A 22,930-nucleotide genomic window follows, 5' to 3' on the forward strand; every position below is an offset into this window, starting at 1 on the left:
CATTGTTCGGTCCCAGCTTCTGCCAACCAAACCTAGTTCCATCTTTAAGCACAACTAAATTGCAAATATGCAAACACATGTATCATATACAGTGCTTTTTTTCTTTAAAAAATGTTTAGGGGTACTCTCATTCTCCTCCTCATATTGAAATACTGCCCTTCAATGAGGCAGAACTTAGATTCACAAAATGTTTAGGGGCAGTGCTTTTTTTCTAAAAAAATATATGTGTAGGTGTACTCTCATTTTGACTCAAGAAAACCACCATTTTATAGTTCAAATCGTGGGAAATAAATACAGTAAATGGACAAAAGTGCAAAGATTCACAAAATGTTTAGGGGTATGCGTACCCCTGCGTCCACCCCAAGAAAAAAGCACTGATCATATATACATATTTTAAACTGCTATGGGCCTCAGGAGGTTGTGCATTAGAAAATTAATATAGAAGCAACCTGGTTCCATTTCCCATGGTGCACAGTAGACGTCACCTCACTGGCTATGGGGAGTCCTCAAATATGGCTGGCAAAATGTCCTTAAAGTTATATTAGCGGAATTTAGCAAAAGAGAGGTCTGGGTTTGGTTTGGTCTTTGCTCTTCTTTAGAAATGATTACCCCTGCAAATTATCAAAATAACTGCTAAAGTGTTCAGCATCCAGCCAGTTTTACAGTGGCCTCAGCACCGAAGGGAGACTTTATGGAATACAGCTGTGCTTATTTTATGGCTTCCGGGCCTTTTACAGTTTTTGCAGTGTGCCGTTTGTGAGGCTCCACTCTGCCTTTGTAGAGCAGGCTGGGGGAGGGGGGGAGGGTGTTTCAGTTGAACGTTTCCAAGCTGAAAGATGAAGGTTTGTTGTTTTGTTTTTTTAAGCTCAGCAGACTCCTTGTTAGAGAACAGATTCAAATTAAATTATATACATTCGTGCTCCAAACCATTTCACTGAGTATTGTGTATCCAGGGGCTGATTCCGCCGCTGGAAAAATTGGGGGCATTTGTGGTGCGTACGACCAGCTCTAGGAGTTTACCAGGTGTCATGGTCCGGTTCACGGGCAATCGAAGTCCCGGCAGGGGACGTCAGGACCGGGGGCAAGATGGCAAGGTGGGAGCAGGAACGGGGGGTCCAGAAGCCAGGAGTCAGGAAGCCAAGGGTCCGAGGGTCAGGAAGCAAGGAGTCACAAAGTCAGGGGTCCGAGGATCAAGAAGCAGGAATCACGAAGGCAGGGGTCCAAAGATCAAGAAGCAAGAAACCAAACGCAGCAAGGCGGCAGCTAGACTGGTGACTGGGAGTGGCCGCAGAGACCACATAACACCGGTCTTGAAAGACCTACATTGGCTCCCAGTACGTTTCCGAGCACAATTCAAAGTGTTGGTGCTGACCTTTAAAGCCCTAAACGGCCTTGGTCCAGTATATCTGAAGGAGCGTCTCCACCCCCATCGTTCTACCTGGACACTGAGGTCCAGCACCGAGGGCCTTCTGGCGGTTCCCTTACTGCGAGAAGCCAAGTTACAGGGAACCAGGCATAGGGCCTTCTCGGTAGTGGCGCCTTCCCTGTGGAACACCCTCCCACCAGATGTCAAAGAGAACAACAACTACCAGGCTTTTAGAAGACATCTGAAGGCAGCCCTGTTTCGGGAAGCTTTTAATGTTTGATGTATTATAGTATTTTAATATTCTTTTGGAAGCCGCCCAGAGTGGCTGGGGAAGCCCAGCCAGATGGGCGGGGTATAAATAATAAATTATTATTATAAGGCAGGAAACGTGTTGCTGTGGCAAAGAGCTGAAAGGAAATGCTGACCTTATAACCCTTCCTGGCCCTTGCCACCAGGTGCAGTGAGTTACCAATTGGCCTCACCTGTGAGGCTGCACCTTGCCTCTTCAGAACAAACTTAGGAAGGCCCCAGTCCTGCAAAGTCCTATTGGTCACAGGGCCTGGCTCCTGCACACACTTTTGCTGTTGGTAGCAAGTGTCCTTCACAGAATATCAAGGACTGCCCCTCTCCATATGAACCTACCCAGACCTTGCAATCATCACCTGAGGCCCTTCTTCATGTGCCTCCTCTGTGAGTGGTCCAGAGGGTCCAGAAAAAGGGCCTTTTTGCAGTGGCTCCCCACTTGTGGAATGCTTGCCCCAGGGAGGGTCACCTGGTGCCTTCATTATATATTTTTAGGCACCAGGCATAAACAGTTTTCTTTAACCAGGCCTTTGGCTGGTTGACATCCGCTGCTCTTTTAAATGTGTTGTTGGAGCAGGGGGTTATTGGTTTGGTTTTGCTCTTATTTTTATTTTGTGGGTTTTTTTATGTTGTAATTTTATGTTTACAACTGCTCCGAGATCTATGGAGCATTTGGCATATGCTCCACCACTAAGAGACAGTCATTGCTTTTAAATATTTACTCACGCTTTCCTTGGTTCAGACTCTTAAAATTTCAATTTTTTTGTTTCTTACACAACTAAGTTTTATCTATGTTATACAGTCATACCTTGGTTTTCGAACAGCTTAGTTCTCGAACGTTTTGGCTCCTGGACGTCACAAACAGGGAAGTGAGGGTTCCAGTTTGTGAACTATTTTTGGAAGCCGAACATCCGACGCAGCTTCTGCAGTTTCCAATTCACTGCAGGATCTTCCTGCAGCCAATCAGAAGCCTCACTTTGGTTTGTGAATGTTTTGGAAGTTGAGCGGACTTCCGGAATGGATTCCGTTCGACTGTATAGCTTTGCTCTGTTTCTACCAAGTTGTTAGGAAAGTTTACTGAATGCCCTTGCATTTTCATGGCTTTTATGCAAACTACTTATTATATGGAATAGTATAAAAACCATATGGATAAATTAACTTTTCTGATTGGGTGGCAAGATAAGACTGATATGTCTTCATGTAACTAGCCGTAGCTAATCGAAGAAGCAATCATCAATTACTATTGAAATCGATAGGGTTAGTGGAACTAATTTACCTGCCATTAATTTCAAGGCGACTTTAGTCTGGGTAAATTTATTTGGGTCTCTGCCCTGGAGACCTAATTACAAATATTGCCCAGTGGCACACGTAAAATATTTATATTAAAGAATTAAGTGGCTGGATATGATCCAATTTGAGAAGATGCTTGAGAAACAGAAGCTGCTTGGTGGGGTGACAGTCATAAACAGGAGGTTTATCAAGTGGATGGGGTTAACCTGAAAGAGCGTCTGCACATGTTGGGTCAGCCTGCACATGTGCAGAAAGTCATATTTTTTATCACATAGTTTCTGAGCAACCTAGAATTGTAGAGTGGGAAGGGACCCTGAAGATCCTCTATTCCACCCCCCACCCCCCGAATCCTGGGCATTATTAGCACCACGCTGTAACCAACTGAGCTATCCAGCCTCATTTGACAGTTTCAAAAAGAGAAAAGGGCTAACGAAAAATAACTTTTGTACAAGGGTCTAAAAAGCGGGCCAACCTGAATACAGTGGTACCTCAGGTTACAGACACTTCAAGTTACAGACGCTTCATGTTACAGACTTCACTAACCCAGAAATAGTACCTTGGGTTAAGAACTTTGCTTCAGGATGATCACAGAAATCGTGCTCCGGCGGCGCGGCGGCAGCAGGAGGCCCCATTAGCTAAAGTGGTACCTCAGGTTAAGAACAGTTTCTGGTTAAGAACGGACCTCCAGAATGAATTAAGTTCTTAACCCGAGGTGCCACTGCAATAATAATAATAATAATAATAATAATAATAATAATAATAATAATAATAATAATAATTTTATTATTTGCACCATGCCCATCTGGCTGGGTTGTCCCAGCTACTCTGGGCAGCTTCCAACACACATAAAATAAAATAAAAAAATACATTAAAAACTTCCTGATACATGACTCCCTTCAGACATCTTTTAAAAGTTGCATAGTTAATTTCTCTCCTTGACATCTGGTGGGAGGGTGTTCCACAGGGAAGGCACCACTGCCCAGAATGGTGACCACGGATATTGTTTTTACAGTCCATGCTTTTTTGGGGGGGGTGAGGGTGGGGGTTTCTGGGGAAAACAACACTTCAAGATAAAGGCTAAACGTTTCTAGTGTCAATATTGATTACTTGGGCTCATTCAGCTAATTAATGCCTTGCCACCAAAAGGGTACCTTGCATGCACTCCCAGCAAAAGCACTGATGGCAGTTCCAGTTTATCTGAGGCAAGAGCTCCGTATCATTCATTTATTTGCGGTCTTACATGCAAAACACAGTCAGGAGAGTAGGGAGAAGGTACAGATGGATCTAAAGCTGACCGCCAACCATTCCTAAGGGCGAAATACCATCTGAGCAGGGTCATGACCTTCAGTTAAATAACTGAAGCTGTGGTGGATAATTAGGATGGGTGGTTGGCAGAAGGGGACCAGAGTTTACATTTCCTTCATGTTATCTCTAGCTGTGACACTCTTCCCCAGAGTTCCTGTAGAAAGCACTCATCCTTCCTGAAGGACAGGAAGTGTTTGTCGGAATGGGGATTTACATATTCCCTTGGCGATGGGGCCGCTCACCCAGATGGCATGCTACTTATTTCCTTCAAACAACACAATAATGTGGGCAAAGTTGAGAGGCTGCATTGTTTGGAAAATGCTTTTCTCGTTTGTATTCCGCCCTTAGCTCAGCTATGAAGTGTTCGTTCCCCTGTAGAATGTGGGACTCGGTGTTGTTAACGTGAAATAAAACCAAAGATTCCATAAGCAATAGAGAAAATGTCCTGGTAAATAGGCCTGCTCCAAGACTGCTGTGCCGTTCATGTTTTCAGGAGGAGATGCTTAGAAACAGCAACATCTTCTTCCTTCGCAGTGGCAGCAAGGATTTTTCCTCCTCCTCGGTAATTTCAGTAAAATTAAAATATAGTGGTACCTCGGGTTAAATTCTTAATTCATTCCAAAGGTCCGTTCTTAACCTGAAACTGTTCTTAACCTGAAGCACCACTTTAGCTAATGGGGCCTCCCACTGCCGCCGCACCACCGGAGCACGATTTCTGTTCTCATCCTGAAGCAAAGTTCTTAACCTGAAGCACTATTTCTGGGTTAGCGGAGTCTGTAACCTAAAGCGTATGTAATCTGAAGCGGATGTAACCCAAGGTACCATTGTAAAGAAGAATCCTCAGCCACATGGGGTTTAAAGATTAAGACCACCCACTATGTATGGGGGAGAAATTTGATTTGGTTCACATTTAAATGTGAACCTATCTAATTTGCTCTTTCTGAAAAAATATGAGAACTGAAATTCAGCCATCCTTTGAAATTCACCTCTCTGAATTTTGCAAGCAGGGCCGGCCCACCCAGGAGGCAAGGTGAGGTGTTTGCCTCAAGTGGCAGGATACATAGGGGCAGCAAATCCCAATTTAGAGCTTTATTCTCCTCCTGATTCCCCTCCTTGTTCCTGATGCAGATCTCTACTAACCCCTTCTTCCCTTGTGGAGAGTGGGGTGCCATTTTATGGTTCGCCTCAGGTACCATATTGTCTTGGAGGGACCCTCTATGCAAGTTCTCCAGCTAAATACAGTGGTACCTCTGGATGCGAACGGGATCCGTTCTGGAGCCCCGTCCGTACCCAGAAGCGATTGCAACCCACGTCTGCCCATGCACGGGTCGCAATTCACAACTTCTGCACATGCGCGTGATGTCATTTTGACCATCTGTGCATGCGCGAGCGGCAAAACCCGGAAGTAACGCACTCCGTTACTTCCAGGCTGCCGCAGCGTGAACCCGGAAAAAATACTTATCCCGAAGCTACTTCAACCAGAGGTATGACTGTAATGCATATTCTGGGGTAAATGCATTCATTAAAGTGCATATATTCATGAAAACAACACACCAAAATGCTCTATTTTAGAGGAAAGTGCTTTGAAAAAAAAGTTGTATATTAAGCAAAATTGCATACGAATGCATATTGTTAGGAGAAAATTGCACACAAATGCTGATGAATTCTTGTGAGGACTTTTAAAGAAATGAAAACGATGTGGAGCTATGGACAACTGAATTTAAGATTGGAAACATGAGAAACTGAGGGAAACCCAAATTGACAGAGTTGTCCACCTACCCTGAATAGTCTTAGAATTCACCCGCCATAGATATTACACTTCTACGGGCAATGAATTATCCCATGAAAGTATGAGAAGGGAGATATTTGGACCACCTTTAGACCATACATTTCTCAAAAAGGCAGACGACAGAACGCCCTCTAATTCTAAGCACAGCTCTTGTGGTGTTTTGCTACCTTAGTGCTACATGAGCTTTGCTCCTACAGGAAGCAAGCATCCCAAAGTTGTTTCAGTGTTGGCGTTCAATGGGGCATCCTGAGACTTTGAAGCGAGAAGGAAGGATTTAATGGGGAAGTAGATGACATAAGGCTTCTTCTAATAGGTCGCCAAGCATCAAGACAATAACTCACACTTTCCTAGGCCTGAACCGTGAATTAGATAGCAGCACAAGAACACATGAAGGCCGCTTGCAAGATAAATAAGGCTGATGGCTTTGTTTGAGAAGGAAACCTTAGAACATAAACTCTTTTCTAGTTAGGTTACTATATACATTTTAATTAATATAAGGGAGGACAGATCTAGGATGGACGAATTCAAGATGACTCCTGTTTTCCTAACACCCCACTTGCTCTTAATTTGTTACCTGTGCTGTGGGTTTAACCACAGAGCCTAGGACTTGCCAATCAGAAGGTCGGCGGTTCGAATCCCCGCAATGGGGTGAGCTCCCGTTGTTCGGTCCCTGCTCCTGCCAACCTAGCAGTTCGAAAGCGCATCAAAGTGCAAGTAGATAAATAGGTACTGCTCCGGCAGGAAGGTAAACGGCATTTCCGTGCGCTGCTCTGGTTCACCAGAAGCGGCTTAGTCATGCTGTCTGCAGACAAACACCGGCTCCCTCGGCCAATAAAGCGAGCGCAACCCCAGAGTCAGTCATGACTGGACCTAATGGTCAGGGGTCCCTTTACCTTTACCTTAAGGAACATCCGTACATGGAATCCTCACATGGTCAACCATATTGGTTCTTTAATGGGCTTATCTGGAAGATTTCCCATCTAAGTTTCAGTTACAAGCACAAGATGAGACTTTGGAAATTGGAAAATAAAACACTTTTCTGTTAGTGGAGGCCTGGCAGTTCAAGGCATAGCAATTTTAGGAAGCTTCCAAATCAAAGAATGTATGAAGCGACTGGAGGACGGCTCTGGATTTAAAAGACACAGCAAATGATCCTGGCATTGATATCTTTCCAAACCACATGTACCAAAACTGTTGAAGTATTATTGTCACGTTCCCAACACTTAGCATGTTTTAGAATGCCCAGAGGGCCAAGGCTTTGAGGGGGACCCAAATGAGTGAATTCAGTTTTCATCTCTTTGTCATTCATTAGTTTCTTTCTTTTTTCTTCCCCTCCCTGCACCATAGAAGCATGTATCCAAATTCTGCCAAATGTAACGTCTCTTCAGTATCCAATTCCTTCTTTTTAAAGGAACCATATGCATCCTTTTAATTTTCCACTAATTACAAATTCATGGCAAGTGTGGAATGATATTTTAGAATCTAGTGGTGTTAATTTTCCATGTCTGTAACCAACGACGTGCAAAGTGTCAAAGTGTTACTTTTCACATGGTCCTCAAATAAAATTAGGACTTTTCTGTCATAAAGCACGCCGAAAGAAATTCTATGTCTAGATGAGGGAGGTGAAAAACCTCAAGCCAACATAACCAAGCATCTTTTCAGGTTAAATTGTAAATGTGAAATTGAGAAATGGTAGAAACATAAAATACGCATCTTTTTCTCTGCTATTCCAGCATCTAGAAGAAGAGGAGACTGAGAGGAGATATGATAGCCACCTTCAAATATCTCAAGGGCTGTCACATGGAAGATGGAGCAAGGTTGTTTTCTTCTGCTCCGGAGGTTAGGATTCGAACCCATGGCTTCAAGTTACAAGAAAGGAGATTCCAACTAAACATTTGGAAAAACTTTCTGACAGTAAGAGCTGTTCAGCAGTGGAACAGACTCCCACAAGAGGTGGTGAACTCTCCTTCCTTGGAGGTTTTTAAGCAGAGGTTGGATGGCCATCTGTCATGGATGCTTTAGCTGAGCATTCCTGCATTGCAGGGGGTTGGACTAGATGACCCTTGGGTCCCTTCCAACTCTAAGATTCTATTATTCTACAGTGGTGCCCCGCAAGACGAATGCCTCGCAAGACGAAAAACTCGCTAGACGAAAGGGTTTTCCGTTTTTTGAGTCGTTCCGCAAGACGAATTTCCCTATGGGCTTGCTTCGCAAGACGAAACGTCTTGTGAGTTCTTGCGAGTTTGTTTCCTTTTTCTTAAAGCTGCTAAGCCGTTAATAGCCGCTAAGCCGCTAATAGCCGCTAAGCCGCTAATAGCCATGCTTCGCAAGACGAAAAAACCGCAAGACGAAGATACTCGCGGAACGGATTAATTTCGTCTTGCGAGGCACCACTGTATCTTTTTCTTTGTTATTTCCATCATGTCCTTTTTTCCAGGCAACCTATGATAAGATAAGATAAGATAAAACTTTATTCGCATTAGCCAATGGCCATAGCAACAGTAAAACATTACAGTATACGCAGAAAAGGAAATTTGAGATAAGAGCGCAATTTAAAGTCCTGAATCAGCCGTGAGTTAGTGGCCCTTATTCTGATTGCCCCTGCTATGAACCTGGCAACCTTTGCTGTTATCTGCTCATTTTGATCTGATAGAAGAAAGGACATTGTGGTAGTGGTTAGGCGCCCTGGGATGGTTCGTACGAGTGGGGTGATGATCTCGTTCCTCAGGTCTTTGTAGAGAGTACAAGACAGAAGGACGTGTGCCGCTGTTTCTGTGCTACCATCTCCACAGGGGCAACCTATGAAGGTGATCTTGAACCCGGCATCTGTTATTCAGAAAAGACAGCTTCTGTACTCAGAACTTCCATCTAGCTCTTAGTCCTAATAGATATGGACAGCGGGGATGGGGCAGATACTTGATACAGTTCAGATGCAAATACAAACCTACCCAACCCCCACTTTCCAAAGCTATGTGTGAACCATAATACAGGCATCCTTTGGTATTTGTACTTTCCTGAATTTTGCACTGCCCTCCTCTAGCCAGAAATGTGTATATCAGGGTCAAATGTGGCACAGAAATGCATATATTGGTGGAAAAATAACATACCATCGTTAGGGGAAATTGCTTTGCAATTTTTAAAACAAGAACTGACATCGACGTATGGAGAGCTAAGTTTAAGAGTGTAAAAATGAGACAAATGATCAGATTCGCCTGTCCCCTGACAGTGCACTCAGAAGAAATAACCACTGAGTTCAGTGGCTCTTACTCCCAGGTAGGTATGGGCCAGGTTGCAGTCTTGTAGAACTGTCCTCTCTTTCTCTCATTCTTTTGGAAGCCATCTGTGTCAGTGGTTTAAATCCCAATTTGTGGTGGTGAGTTCCAGTCAGCTTTATTGGGCAATCCCAGTTTGTAGTGCAGTGGTACCTTGGTTCTCAAACTTAATCCATTCCAAAACCAAAGCATTCCAAAACTAAGGCACGTTTTCCCATAGAAAGTAACGCAAAATGGATTAATCCATTCCAGACTTTTAAAAACAACCCCTAAAACAGCTATTTAACATGAATTTTACTGTCTAACGAGACCATTGATCCATAAAATGAAAGCAATAAACAATGTACTGCATTCACACACACAATCAATCAATCAATCAATCAGTTGACTGGGCTCCACACAGTCACAAAAACAAAAACAAAGAACCACAAAAACAAAAACACAAAATAAATAGCAAAAAGAGACAGACCTCAGCGTAACACTCAAATCGGAATTGTAACACTCAAAACGGCACTCAAAATGGAGCACGTTCAGCTTCCAAAAAAAAGTTCACAAACCGGAACACTTACTTCTGGGTTGGCAGTGTTTGGGTTCCAAGTTGTTTGAGTACCAAGGCGTTTGAGAACTAAGGTAAAAAGCTGTCCGTTTAGTCCAGTCGATGACTGAGGTTGTGCACTCATCTCGCTCTATAGGCTGAGAGAGCCGGCGTTTGTCCACAGACAGCTTCCGGGTCATGTGGCCAGCATGACTAAGCCACTTCCGGCAAACCAGAGCAGCGCACGGAAACGCTGTTTACCTTCCTGTCGGAGTGGTACCTATTTATCTACTTGCACCTGACGTGCTTTCAAACTGCTAGGTGGGCAGGAGCTGGGACCAAACAACAGGAGCTCACTCCATCACGGGGATTCGAACTGCCGACCTTCTGATCGGCAAGCCCTAGGCTCTGTGGTTTAGACCACAGCGCCACCCACATCCCTTGAGAACCAAGGTACCACTGTATTATTATGAGAGTGAGGATTCCCTCTCACCCTCCACACTGTTCACGATTATGATAAAGTCTATCCCACAAGACACACAAATCAGTGCAACTAAGGAAATAAAGGTATCATATGTAAAGGTACCAGTCCAAGGTCAGTGGCAAAAATCACGAACAAGACTCAAAGAATTCCAGGATCGTTGAATTACATGTAGGCATCAATTGCCCTTCCAACAGTGCTAGTCGATTGCAACATTCCCTACGCATCAGTAACACCAATGGGACACAGGAACACAGGATGCAGAATGGCCTGCAATTTATGGGAGAAATTAGCAAGACTTTTAAAGGCTGGGACTGAATAACTGAAGGCAAAAAAAGCTACAAAATCAAATTCAAAACAATGAAGATATATCAGTTGGTGAATGGAACAGTTCCAGCCATCTGGCATTCATATGGTCCTGGCTGCGGTTGTTATTGTGCAGACATAAATGACCCACTCATACCTCCAAGCAAGGGCTTTCATTAACTACATATATCAAAACACTTTGTAGCTGGTTAATATTACAGCCTCACACATGCTAACCCCTTTCGCTATTTTTAATCTCTATAAAGTTTGAGGGTTCCCAGTCCATCAGTGTTCATACGTTTCCATTGTTACCGTAGTCGGTGGAATACATTATGTATCCTGCAATTTCAGCAGGAGAAAAGGAGGGGGGGGGATGAGATGGCAAATTATTCATGCAAGTCCACCTAGACCTGGAAAGATCCCGTTCTCCAACAGAGCAAATCTTGCTTCTGTTGAAAACAGCCATCACGAAAATGGATAGAAATAAACCCTACTGCACATGTGAAATACTAGTCTAGACTTCCTGTTACAGATCAGTTTCAAATTACTTGTCTGTGCGAGTTTCCTGTGAGTTTGTTAACTACAGTGGAGTTAAAACAAAGCAACCAGCATGTGCTGGCTTTAAAAGAAAAGAAAAAAACCATATATGTTAGACTTTTTAGAATTCACAGTGTTTCCGCCAAGGATTTACAAATATGGGTTGGTACTTCCTTTAGCGCTGAGGAAAGGATCAAGGAGATTGTTTTCCCTTTGGCCAAGGCCTTCATGAAACCCGCAGGTACAAAATCAAAGTAATAAATCCACAGCACAATGTTGTTGTTGTTGTTTAGTCATTTAGTCGTGTCCGACTCTTTGTGACCCCATGGACCAGAGCACGCCAGGCACTTCTGTCTTCCACTGCCTCCCACAGTTTGGTCAAACGCCCACAAAGTCTGCCCCTGAGATCTCTCCTCATCCACTTCCTTCTCTGTCTCGGTCTCTCTGTCATTCTAAGATAGCTACTAAGTTTGTTTTGTCGCCCTGCTAATTATTTGGTTAGATCAATCTAAAAGGGAAGGAAGCCAAGCCTTCACTAAGTGCTTTTTTTAAGTAATTTCTGACAGTAAATATAATAGATCCAATTTAAGTCTCAGAAAAAAACATTTACAGAAATACTATGTGAATCATACTTGCTGAATATCACCATCTTCTGTAACGTGCGGCACTAATGGCAATCAGAAATCATTAAAATATACTCTGACTGTAATATCTTTTTCAGAACCGCTTATATGTTTCTGGTAAACAATAGCTTTTTCTAATAAATTTCTAATGGATTGGTTGGAAGACAACTATGGTCAGACACGTTTGGGGGAATCTGGATTCAGGCTTTCTGACCGTACATAAAACAGATTGCATCTAGTTAAAAGCTGAAACCTTTTCCTTAATTAAATTTCTTGTGCCTCAAGGTACCGGTATTAGCCTCAAAACGAAAAATCAACATTAAAAGAACCTTGTAATATTATACAGACATTGAGTGGGCAGAAAGCAGACTTTTCATTTTAGTTTTTATCTTCCTGCCTTTTGTGAGCATAAATCAGACACTCAAACAAAGTAAAAAAAATTTAAGAAGAAAAAAATAATGTGGAACAGAATTTAGGAACAAATCTAGGAAAGGTATGACTTTCACAAGTTTCCGGATTCATGGGAAATGCCGTGCTTTCTTTTAAATTCACATATTTGTATAAAATGAACTTTTAATCTAAGTCAGTGCAAAAATATTCATTTGGAATCTGTTCCTTCCTCCAGCTTTTAAGACTTCAAGATGCCAGAGGTAGCTTTCATAATTAATCACATCATGCGCATCTGTGTACAATTACATAAATATGCTTCATTCTTAAAGCTGTGTATACCTGATGTAATGGAAGTTAAATTTATTAAGTATTTTAAAAACATATGGTTTTCCCTTTCTCCCATAGGCAAGAAGCTGATTGAAATCTCATACATAAGCAGAAACTGTTGTCTCTTTACTTTCATCTGAAGACTGGAAAACCACTCAACAAATCTGTGCTGAGAAGGTGTTGCGTGATGGCCCATAGCATGGAGGCAGCAATTATTTGGTTCAATAAAACACAAATTCCTCATGGATCCTAGAATTCAAATACCATGGTTTCCCACATTCTAACTTTCAGCTGCCTAGCTGTCCAACCTTTCATTGACATCAGAGAATCTAAACCAATGATGTTGGGACATTGTTATTTGTGTGTTCTATTGTTATATTTGTTTACTGTCCCTCCAATCAGGTTCTCTGGGTTGGTTAACATAAACAATAAAATACAAAATGCAATTCACAATAAATGGACACCAGAGGGATCTTATATCTCAGGGCCAGGGTCAGCCCAAGACATTTTGGCACTTGAGGCGAACCACAAAGCGGCCTCCTCCTTCCCACCAGAGAAGAAGAGGTAAGTGAAGCTCTGCATCAGGAACATAAAGATCTACATTGGGATCTGCTGCCCCTGTGGATTCTGCTGCCCGAGGCGGTCGTCTCACCTTGCCTCCTGGGTGGGCCGGCCCTGCTCAGTGCAAATCAACACAGTGATGAGGCTGTAGATGGGTCCACTGATCAGAAGATAAAATACCTCTCTGACCACTCTTTCGGGATCCTAAAGGACAAGAAGAACATTTCCTTCCAGTCTAAGCTGTAACCACCACAGTTCTGAGACCAGACCAAAGCCCTCTGAATGGGGTATAAAATATCCCTCTATTATTTAGACATTGGCTGTGTACATACTGTACACTGAAAGCACATTGAAGAAGAAGAAGAAGAGGAGGAGGAGGAGGAGGAGTTTGGATTTGATATCCCGCTTTATCACTACCCTAAGGAGTCTCAAAGCGACTAACATTCTCCTTTCCCTTCCTCCCCCACAGCAAACCTCTGTGAGGTGAGTGAGGCTGAGAGACTTCAGAGAAGTGTGACTAGCCCAAGGTCACCCAGCAGCTGCTTGTGGAGGAGCAGGGAAGCGAACCCGGTTCACCAGATTACGAGTCCACTGCTCTTAACCACTACACCACACTGGCTCAGTTTCCTGCAACGAATTGTGGGAACTGTAATTTATGGCTCACAGAGCTACAGTTCCCAGCACTCTTAACAAACAACAGTTTCCAGGATCATTGAGGGGAAGTCATATACTTTAAATGTGCTTTCACAATATGTGGTGTGCATTCAGCCATCCTCTCTAAAGGGCTGTCAGAAGGGGATTTTACTTCTCCCCTCAGTGCTAAGCACCACAGCACTGAGACGGGATATAAAAAGCAGCTTTTCCTTCAGTCTATTGCAGGTGAGTGAAAGGCCACCTTTTAAAAAAAGAAAAAGGTAGAGAACTAAGCGCTGTGGCACTTAGCACTGAAATCTGAGATAGAAGATCCTCGGCCTACTCTTTTGAGATTTTTTTTTTTTTTTTTTGAAAGGCAGTCTGAGGGATCTGTTATCTCCAATCTGAGGGTCAAGTACCAAAGTGCTGAGATCAAGCGATAAGGACCCCTGTTTAATCTGTAAGAGCAAAAGGCAACATTTCTCCCTACTACCACTCCATTGCTGGGTGGGTGGAAACACTGCATTTGCACAGATCCTTCAAAAATCGATCTGTCCTTACTGCGTAAAGACAAAAAAAGCTCAGTAATTCTAGAAAAAAATAATGCAAATAATGTTAACAGTTGGACCGCAAGCCGTATCATACAGCTATTCGAAGCCTCAATCATAAAAGGGCAATTGCCTTTCAAAATATGCATGCGTGCAATTGCAATATGTAGTAACAATGTTTTGTATATTTGCAAGAGCACATGTTGGAGCATTATCTCTGCTTTGATGGAGAAGGGGAACACAGTATTTTTTGCCTGTTCTCTTCAGTAAGTTTTGCAACAAATATGAAAGCCGCAAGCACTTGATCTTCGTGCAGTTTGAGCTTCTGCCTACGGAAGATCTCCTTGAAGAGGAATAAACTGTAATTACATACCTTGCAAAAAAAGATTGCAAAGTATAGCCATGCAGCTCATAAGAACAGGTTTGTTGCACATCACCTCCCTACCAGCTATAATTGTGCAACCTGAATTTGCTGGTTTGATTGAATCAAACCCAAAATAGCAACAGTGTGGAAGAACCTAATGTCTTGGACGGTGGAAGCCTTCATGGCAAGCAGCTTTTGATAGTCTTTATGACCCATGAATGTGTCTGTTGTTTAGTCGTTTAGTCGTGTCCGACTCTTCGTGACTCCATGGACCAGAGCACGCCAGGCACTCCTGTCTTCCACTGCCTCCCGCAGTTTGGTCAGACTTGTGTTAGTAGCTTCGAGAACACTGTCCAACCATCTCATCTTCTGTCGTCCCCTTCTCCTTGTGCCCTCCATCTTTCCCAACATCAGGGTCTTTTCCAGGGAGTCTTCTCTTCTCATGAGGTGGCCAAAATATTGGAGCCTCAGCTTCAGGATCTGTCCTTCCAGTGAGCACTCAGGGCTGATTTCCTTCAGAATGGAGAGGTTTGATCTTCTTGCAGTCCATGGGACTCTCAAGAGTCTCCACCAGCACCATAATTCAAAAGCATCAATTCTTTGGCGATCAGCCTTCTTTATGGTCCAGCTCTCACTTCCATACATCACTACTGGGAAAACCATAGCTTTATTATACGGACCTTTGTTGGCAAGGTGATGTCTCTGCTTTATGAATGTGTGTAATCCTCTTTTAAACCCATTTCAGTTGGTAGCCATCACAACCTCTTGTGGGAGGAAATTGAATTGTGTAAGTATGCACAGTGTGACAGAAGATTTTCTGTCCTGAATATTCCAACAGTCTGCAGAAATTGGTTGCTCACAAATTCTAGAGTTATTAAGAAAGGAAGTAAAACTTTTCCCTGTCCACTTTTTCTGCGCCGTGCATAAGTTTCTGCTCCTCTGACACGGAAGCCTTATTATCTCTGATAGCTTCTTTGACTCTGCTTGTTAACAATACTGGCATTCTCTTTGCCCTGGTGGTACCAATTTGATTTGTGGTGTTTGTTCTAGCTAAGCGGTGCTGGATTACCAAATTGGCAAAGTAGACAACACCGGCCTATGGGCCCCAGGCCTTTTAGGGGCCCCGAGACAATGGATCAAAATAATATTGATTTGATCTTGATCTTGTTGGTTAGTAAAACAAAAAACGCATTAGGATATAATTTGTGAGGGAGACACCAAGATCCTGACTCCCTAGGGGCTTCCACAGGGTTTAACCTGGCACGGTAGCTGAGCTTCTAATACAGTCGTACCTTGGTTTTAGAATAGCTTAATTCTCGTACGTTTTCGCTCCCAAATGCTGCAAACCCGGAAGTGAGTGTTTCGGTTTGTGAACTATTTTTGGAAGCCAAATGTCCAACAGGGCTTCTGCGGCTTCCGATTGGCTGCAGGAGCTTCCTCTAGCCAATCCGAAGCCATGCTTTCGTTTCCGAATGTTTTGGAAGTCGAAAGGACTTCTGGAACGAATTCCATTTGACTTCCAAGGTACGACTGTATTGCGCTTTTAAGCAGGTCACTTGGTCTCTGCTGAACAGCTGATTGATGGGAACGGAGCCAGAGGGTTAGTTTTCATGCACACAGCTTGCAGCTTGCAGATGTTTGTGCCATGGGACAAAACAAATGGAGGGCACCAGGTTGGCAAAGATTGTAAAGCTTGAGGACAGATGCTTCAGAAGGTTTTTCTGGGGAGGGGGCAGAGAGGCATTTCATTAAACTATTACCCTTATCTATAAATTAGAAAGTGCAGATACCTTAATATGAAGTAAAAATTCTCTGTGAACTCCTTAGCGAATACTAGTTCATTATTTAGCTTCCATTGAAAAAAAGGAAAGGAAAGACATGTTTTTACTTCCAGCAATCTAATAGTATTAAGCAATTTAAGTTTCCTTGGGGACAGACCCAATACTGATAAACAAACTTAGCTTTTCTTTTTAAAGTAATCTGGGGCTATTCACAGCTGATAATTAACCTTGACTTTGTGTGTTTATTATACAGGACAGCTAACATTCACATTCAGCCTACCTAATAAGAGATGAAGAGGTTGAGGTCCACAGCATTGCTGATTTTTCAAAACATAATAGCAGGGAGATAATACAGTATATTCAAACAGGTCTATAATAAAACTTTTGTGCATGTAAAATACATGGTCCTTTTTCTATATTCACACATATGTATCTTCAATTAGTAAAATTAAATAATACAAAAAACATCCCTTGTTCCACCGGTTCCATGAATTAATCTGAGATTTATTGTGCAAACTGTACATAAACAACATGCACAGTATTCTTGATATGGCGATTCTCATTTTTCATTTTGAAAGCAAACAATGCATATTATGCTGCCTGGAAAAAGAAACAGGAACATACTGACAATGAAAGGGAATGTAGTGAATAACTGAACCAAGTGAATATGAACTCCACCAAATAAAGAATGAAAAGCTGTGGTTATTTTAGAACAACAATAACACACAATGAATTATTAGAAAGCAGAGGGAAGTTTATAGGGCAGGGACATTTATAGTATTTTAAGCACGCAGCTGACAGACAGGAAAAATGGAGACCAATGAGAGCTAAGGCTTCTTCCATCCATTAAAGCAGTGTCTGAAGAATTACTCCCTTGGACGTGGGTGGCGCTGTGGGTAAAAGCCTCAGCGCCTAGGGCTTGCCGATCGAAAGGTCGGCGGTTTGAATCCCCGCGGCGGGGTGCGCTCCCGTTGTTCGGTCCCAGCGCCTGCCAACCTAGCAGTTCGAAAGCACTCCGGGGTGCAAGTAGATAAATAGGGACCGCTTACTAGCGGGAAGGTAAACGGCGTTTCCGTGTGCGGCTCTGGCTCACGAGAGCAGCGATGTCACGCTGGCCACGTGACCCGGAAGTGTCTCCAGACAGCGCTGGCCCCCAGCCTATAAAGTGAGATGGGCGCACAACCCTAGAGTCTGTCAAGACTGGCCCGTACGGGCAGGGGTACCTTTTTTAATCTAGTTGCATGTCACTCCAGTAACATTTAAATCAGGGATCAAGGCCCATGGCCACGTCTTGCACCCTAAAAATGCCAGCTCTCCTTCCTAGATTCAAGAAAGGTATCAAATAGACCTACTGTCGGCTGAGGGAACAGCAGATCATGGAAGGAAGCTGCTATTCCCTTCTGTAAAATTAAGTTCCTGATCAGCAGAACTCTAGATGGAGGAATCACCTGGGCTTCTTCCAGGCAGAGATCATATATTGCAAACAGATCATTCAGGTCCATTTTTTATTTTTATTTTTATTTTTTTGCATGTGCAATTGATACGCGAGCATCCACACATTGACATATTTTCAGCCACAGGATCAATTGCTATTCCACAGCTTGCAATCCACACTAGTGGACAAAGTATGACAAAAAACATGCAGGTAGTGTTGTTGTTTTTTGTCCCTTGTCTCAATCAACTCTTACCCCACCCCAATCCTCTTCACAACCAGAGCATACCTGCAGGTAATTCCGCACCTGTGTATATGCACCTTAAAAAAAACCAGCCAGGTTTTGTGCACAAGAGTACACAAAAACAAGCATTAGTAACCATGTTTCACAATGGAGGGGGATGGAAGTTTCTACAGTCATACTGCAGGTTACAGACGCTTCAGGTTGTGTTTTTTCGGGTTATGGACTGCCAAAACCCAGAAGTCCGAAACGGATTACTTCCAGGTTTCGGCGGTTGTGCACGCACAGAAGCACTAAATTGTACTTTGCGCATGCTCAGAAGCACCGAATCACAACCCGTGCGTGCGCACGCACAGTGCTGTGGGTTGCGAACGCTGCGGGTTGTGAACGTGCTTCCCACATGGATCACATTCACAACCCAAGCGTCCACTATGCTTTTGGAGAATGGCACAACACATTTCTGTTTCTTGGGGGGGGGGGGAATAATACTGAGGTCTTGAGCAATATTTAATTTGCCTAAGGCTTGCACAAGAGTGGTTTTTTTAAAAAAAAACACACCAAACCCCTAATATATGTACTGTAATGATAGTCTCTGAGGATTAATCCCTCATTGGTTATACAGTACTGTGCAGAGAACTTGACGGACCAGCTGCTCTTAACTGGCTTGCTAAAATTCAAATGTGCCTTTTGCAGGCAGCAATATGCTGAAATAGGCACAGTAATGGCCACCCTTTTAAAAATGCGCTTAGATAAGTCACGTGTGACAAACTGCCCATTAAAAAAAGTTCTTATGAAGAAGAAGAGGAGTTTGGATTTGATATCCCGCCTTTCACTCCCTTTAAGGAGTCTCAAAGCGGCTAACATTCTCCTTTCCCTTCCTCCCCCACAACAAACACTCTGTGAGGTGAATGGGGCTGAGAGACTTCAAAGAAGTGTGACTGGCCCAAGGTCACCCAGCAGCTGCATTTGGAGGAGCGGGGAATTGAACCCGGTTCCCCAGATTACAAGACTACCGCTCTTAACCACTACACCACACTGGCTCCAAGAGCTATGAGAGAGTTATGAGCTAGCAGTGATTGCAGATGTACAACAGGTTATTTTTAAATCAGATTTTCTGTGGAATGGGTACATCTGGATTAAACAAAGTATAGCTAAGAGCTGGCATTTTGATGACATCATCATGTGGATGGCAGAAACGATTTGCATACACCAATTCCACAATGAACATCCATCTAGAAACACCCGTAGGAAGGGCCAAGTATATCTTTGCTTCCTTCCCATGGCTATACAGTATTGGGTGAAGCTGGCTTTGGAAGAAACATCATTTCTCATGACCATGTGGTTCCTCCAAGGAAATGGTAGCACAGCAGCATTGGACCTGATCCATGGGGAAGAGAAGCCCATGCCACATCAGTAACACATGCATTGACTCTCCTGCCTCCTTTGGGTCATATTTCAGTGTTTCTGTTGTGCAACTTTGTTTTGTGTGAATGCTTGTTTGGTGGTAAGTTGCTTTGGCTTGCCTTGGGCAAGATAAAGTAACTAGAAAATTTAATAAACAATCTAACAGACCTGAATTGCATTTTATTCTTAATGTTCTGCTTGCAACTTAGTATCAGTTAGACACTGATGAATTCCTTCTTGTTTGTCAAATTATATATCTGTATCTATCTATCTATCTATCTATCTATCTAGGCATACAAAGAGCTACTTTAGATGTATCCATTCAAGCCCAAACTCCTGGAGAGTGAATGGAACAAAACACACCCTGGCCTTTGACACTTGAAAGGTGTATTTTTTTAGGACCTACTATAGTAGCGACTGCAATTTGTTTTGAACTGTTTTTAATATTGCATTTTTCGCCATAGTGACCTGTCTTGGGACCTAATGGTGAAAAGCAAGCAATAAATAACAACAACAACAACAACAACAACAACAACAACAACAATGTTTACAGTGGTACCTCGATTTAAGAACAGCCCTGTTTACAAACTATTCGGTATACGAACTCCACAAAACCGGAAGTAGTGTTCCAGTTAGTGAACTTTACTTCGGTCTACGAATGGAAGCTGAACGGTGGAAGGGCACCGGCGGCGGGAGGCCTAGTTAGGGAAAGCACACCTCGGTTTAAGAACGGTTTCGGTCCAAGAACGGACTTCCAGAACGGATTAAGTTCGTAAACTTAAGTACCACTGTACATGTTTTGGGTGTGTAAGGGGTGTCAGGGGAGCGGTAGTAGGATTATAATCATAATAATGGGTTGTAACCAGTTTACGGTCAACAAAGGTGGCTGGGGAACATAGGAGCCAACTCCTGGGGACCAAGGTCCCTTCACACACCCGCATACAATATTTGAAGGGGCTTCCCCTCCCCCAAAAGTTGATGGCCATTGCCATTCAAATGGTGTGTTTGCGCCGCATCATGTGATCGATTATGCAGGACAGGGCTTACTTGCCTCCCCCAATATTTTATTCAAGTTGACACCGCTAATGGGTTGCATCTAGTGTAAGGTCAAGCTGAGGTGGCTGAACTCATACGGGCTGAGGTCTCTTTGGCCACCGCCCGTAAAATATTTGAGGGGTCTGTCCCACCCAAAGTTGATGGGCATTACCATTCCAGTGGTGTGTGCATGTGCCATGTCATGTGATCCATTTTATGGGGTGGGGCTTACCTGCCCTTGCTCCAAGATTTTATTCAAGTTGGCACCTTTGGTGGGTAACACTCCTTGTGTAAAGGGAGCACACACTTCTTCTTCTTCTTCTTCTTCTTCTTCTTCTTCTTCTTCTTCTTCTTCTTCACCACCATCATCATCTTCTTCTCTTCTTTGGCAATCACTCGTAATCGAGTAAGATTGTCTTCCATGAACATGATCTTAACGGTGAGTTCGTAAGTGACTGTGGAGGCCAATTCTGGATCCACACGTCCTTCCACAGTGGGGACATTGGTTTCCGGTCAGGAGTTGATCACAGTGAGGGTTTGCCAAGCGTGCCTTCCTCTTAGCATGTTTCTCCCTTGCATTGCTTCTTCAAAGTCCACGACACCTTTGGGGAAAGCTGTTTTCCAATTGGAGCACTCGCAAGCCAGTGTTTCTTAGTTGTCCGTGCTTATACTGCAGTTTTTTAAAAGATTTGCCTTGAGAGAGTCTTTAAATCTCTTTTGTTACCCACTGGTATTTCGCTTTCCATTCTTAAGTTGAGAATAAAGTAGTTGCTTTGGAAGACGATAATCAGGCATCCAAACATGACCAGTCCAACAAAGTTGACGATGAAGAATCATTGCTTCGACACTGGTGATCTTTGCTACTTCCATCGCACTGACATTAGTTTGCCTGTCTTCCCAAGTGATATGGAAAAATTTTCGGAGACACCGTTGATAGAATCTTTCGAGCTGGAGATGGTGTTACAGGGTTGCCATGTGTCCTCTTTTTCCAGGACACGTCCTCTTTTTCAGAGGTAAAATTTCTGTCTGGGTGGATTTTTAAAACGTGTCAAACTGTCTCTGGCTATACTATACCCCCAAATCCTGTCTACGCCAGGGGTCAGCAAGGTTTACCTCTCCTGGGCCGGATCACTCCAGCGGAGATCCCTCTGTGGGCTGGATTGCATGTGTGTGTGAGCACACCCGCCCGCGATTTCCCGCACTGGCGTCTGCACAGACGTGATTTCCGCCATCGTGTACAGATGATTTAGGAAGGAGAAAGGCCCATGGGGGGGGGGCGGTTCGGGTCAAAGTTGTTGAGTTTTTTCAGGGAGGAGGTAAAATGTTGACCTTTTTTTTAGGGAGCCACAGTTGTTCAGCTTCTTTGGGGGGAGCCAGTGATCTACCAGTGATCTACCTGATCACGATCTACCTGTTGGACATGCCTGCTTACATCATAGGAGCCTACACAACACAAAACACTGTTGCTGTATGTAGGTTTTTTGCCCTTATATTTTGTATTTTGGAAATGTACATCCAGTTTTCTTTTCTCCTTTAATTTTTTTTTGGGGGGGGGACCAAGAGAGTGGGGCCCTAAGCTATAGCCTTGTTTAGCCTATAAGTGAATCCAGCTTATACTTAACCCTCAAAACTCTCCCCCTCAGAGAGAGAGAGAGAGAGAGAGAGAGAGAGAGAGAGGCGGGCAGAAGAAGAAGAAGAAGAAGAAGAAGAAGAAGAAGAAGAAGAAGAAGAAGAAGAAGAAGAAGAAGAAGAAGAAGAAGAAGAAGAAGAAGAAGAAGGCGCAGGGGGAGAGTTCGAGGCTGAGCGCCCCACAGCCACCGCTCTGCTCGGGAGCGCAGCCTCGCCTCCGAGTCCCCTCTGAGCGAGAGATGGAGATGGGGAGAGGATGGTGTTGCTGACGCCGCCGCCGCCGCCGCCGCCTCCTCCTCCTCCCCGCTGCCCCGCCGCCGCGAAGTGAGCGGCTGGAGTCGGCGGCCGACTTGGGACGAGGCAGCGGCAGCATTAGCAGCGAGAGGCGGCGGGAAGACGCGCCTCCGGCTCAGCCCGTCCGTGGGGCTGCGGGGCGAGGAAGGCGGCGGGGCGCATCGCCTGGCCCAGGTAAACGCGGAGTGGGGTGGGGGGTGGGGGGTGGGGGAGGTAGGTAAGGGGGTGGGTTTTTTTCCGTGGGTGGGGGGCAAACACACTTTTTTGGGGGTGGAAATCGGCTTCTCCAATACTCGGCAATCATTATTTTATTTTTTTCCAAGCGTCGGTCTTAGAAATCCCTTTCCTCTCCACCCCGCCAAAAAAGTTTCCCTCCTCGGTGGAAGAATGTCTGCTTTCTCTCCCTGCTTTCGAATAGCTTCTTCTATTCTTCTCTCGCTTCCATTTCGCCAGGGGGGTAAGGGAAAAAAAGGATTTTCCTTCC

General features: G+C 43.9%; 1 protein-coding gene across 1 annotated transcript in view; it reads left to right on the top strand.

The window, feature by feature from the left end:
* The first annotated feature begins 22,267 nt into the window (after positions 1–22,267).
* Positions 22,268–22,930, top strand: part of LPAR1 (lysophosphatidic acid receptor 1) — a 56,812-nt gene continuing 56,149 nt past the window's right edge. Inside the window, exon 1 of the mRNA XM_028711933.2 lies at positions 22,268–22,620. The gene's annotated coding sequence lies outside the window, so the exon portion shown is untranslated. The remainder of the gene's footprint in view (positions 22,621–22,930) is intronic.

This window comes from Podarcis muralis, chromosome 17 (assembly GCF_964188315.1).
Source record: "Podarcis muralis chromosome 17, rPodMur119.hap1.1, whole genome shotgun sequence".
Classification (NCBI taxonomy): Eukaryota; Metazoa; Chordata; class Lepidosauria; order Squamata; family Lacertidae; genus Podarcis; species Podarcis muralis.